A 2,737-nucleotide genomic window follows, 5' to 3' on the forward strand; every position below is an offset into this window, starting at 1 on the left:
CTGAAGGCTCTCCTCTCACAATGGAGGGCTCTCTTTCTCTCACCTGGCGTTCATTGCCTCCCTAGGCAGATCCACCTGGCCCTGTTGTCCAGATGTAGACTGGGTAAAAATTTCCTAGAGTCCCGTCTTTGATTCAGTTCATGCAACAACAAAGGTTGAAACTCCCATACCACCCCAACACACACACCCGAATCTTCAGTCTGTATCCCAAAGCACGGGACACATTTCACCAGTGTGGTGAGGAGTGAACCGTAAGCTGGTTACTATGTTAGGTGTGGCAGGGGTGAACACTGATGGTCAGCACAGCACAGTGCTGAAGGCAGGATCCTTCTCTGTGGGGGAATGACAGGAGTTAGCATACTTCCAGGGAACAGTTTTAGACACGTGCTTAGTGTCTTTGTGGTTGAATTTTGTCTTTAGATGGGAAAGCGATGCTCATGAATGTCGTTCGGATGTTTATGTGAGAGTATTTTTGCATGGAGTTCATAGTTTGATAAGTGGTTTTCAAGTGGACTTTGTAAGTCAAGTAGGTTACTTCCAACAGTGCGGTTGGGCCCCTTTATCCAGGTTTACACAGAACACAATCATGACTTCCTCCTGCCAGCAGAGGGCCTCCCCACATAAACTTCAACATCAGTGCTTCCTGGTCTGCCTGCAGCAGAGCCCTGAGATGCAGCAACCTGGAGATGTAAGCTGTGCTGTTCTCCCCAATTCCTTAAATTAAATACATTGAGACGTCTCAGAAGGTAGAGGCACATGTTGTGCACAGGCAGGCCCGGTGACCTGAATCTGGTCCCCAGAGCTCATACAAAGGGAGGAGAGAACCAACTCTACAAGTTGTCCTTTGACCTCCAATCTCCTCACCCATCCGGGCTTCCCACATACATATCATGCTTATGTGAACAGCAACAACGACGACGACGACGACGACGACGACAGCAACACACACACACACACACACACACACACACACACACACACACACCACACCCTAAATAATTATTGACTGTGTTTCTTTCTCTGAGGAATCCTGACCAATACGTCGGAGCAGGGCTTTACATGCTGCAAAACACTGTCATGTCCACGGCATTGGAAATTGACACCTCAAATGAACCATCGAGTCCTTCAGTTACAGTGGTGGGAGCCCGCCGGCGAGAAGACACACCGATGCCTTCCTGGGATGCAGCTGTTGTTGACGTATTTATGATACATCACGTAGACAGGAATGGCATGGACGTTCATCTCTTACCTTGCCTTTCCTTCGGGTGGTCAACACGCTGACCTTCACAGCCAGGAATCCCTTCAAACCTTGAAACTTCAGTTCTGCTACAGAACATCTCTGGGGTAGCTGGAAGCAATTGCTTCCCAAAGTACCCCCATCATGACCCGGGGTAATAACCATGGTGACAGAGTAAACATCAGGGTAGCTTGTAAATCCATCAGTAAGTCCAGCTTTTGTAAACAGGGCACGAGTTAATAAGATAAAGGAGTCTCAGAACTGCTTTTGTCTCAGCGTGTGTGCGTTGTATCGTTACATTTTAATAACGCGGTACGTGCTCAAAAGTATGTAGGCGCATGGAGCCAAACAGGCCCACCAATAATTTAACGGCATATTGCCTCTGCTTAGCTGTGTTTTCCATATAAGGCAAAAACCCCACATAACTTTGGAGCTGCAGGAGGCATAACTGTATTCATTGTTGTTTTGCAGTAAAGGGTAACTCAGCAGGCGCTGGTTGCACATTCCTAACGAAGTCTAGTATCCAGGAGGTTCTTGACCTGGCTCCTGAGATAACCTCTGGGCCCTTGGAATTCAGTGACCTGAATTGCTGCTCCTAAGACACTACAGGCAGAATCCTGATGCAAGACTTGATATGTCTAGGAGATCGGCAAGGAAGAGCCAGCACGCCATGGTGGCGCTCGACTTTAGCTCTTTGGATGTAGAGGCAAGCAGATATGTCTGTCCATTCCAGGCTGCCAGGGCTACATAGTAAGAGCTTGTTTAAGCAACAACAACAACAACAACAACAACAACAACAACAACAACGATAAACAAGAAAAACACTTTCTTCTACTCTCATCTCTACACTTCTTCGTGTATATGTTGTTGCGTTTTATAAAAAAGAAAGAGAGAAACAGGACATGTTTGGTAGAGGTATGAGGAGGTGGGAGGGGATGCCTCTGCCCGGCCCATGCTGGGGTATCCTTTCCTCCTGAGGTACCAGCCACACGATGGGTATAGTATGGAATAGAGTTTATTTAGGGCACGGGGAGGGGGGTTGAGGAGGGAGGGGGTGGAGGGGAGAGGGGGGAGGGGAGGAGAGGAGAGGAGAGGGGAGGAGAGGAGAGGAGAGGAGAGGAGAGGGTAGAGACCATCCAGGAACACAGGGAGAGAGAGGGGTGAGGGGAATGGGGAGAGAAGGGACAGTAAAGAGAGTAAGAGAGCAAGGAGGCAGCAAACAGCCCTTTTTAAATCGAGTCGGCATACCTGTCTGTTGCCAGGTAACCGTGGGACAGAGTCTAGAAGAAATGTTAACGTGTGGTGTGCATTTGAGTTCCAGTGGGTGAGTGATTTGAGTGGAATTCGGTGCCTGGACGTGAATGTGCGTATGGTGGTCCAAGGTTGATGATGTTGGCTGTCTCCCTAGGTCTCTCTCCACCTTAATTTTTAAAGTGAGGATCTTTCTCTGGAGCTCACCCATTCATTAGGCTGGGTAGGCCAACCAATGATCGCTGAGGA

The sequence above is a fragment of the Rattus norvegicus genome, chromosome 18, assembly GCF_021556685.1.
Source record: "Rattus norvegicus strain SHRSP/BbbUtx chromosome 18, alternate assembly SHRSP_T2T, whole genome shotgun sequence".
NCBI classification, from domain to species: domain Eukaryota; kingdom Metazoa; phylum Chordata; class Mammalia; order Rodentia; family Muridae; genus Rattus; species Rattus norvegicus.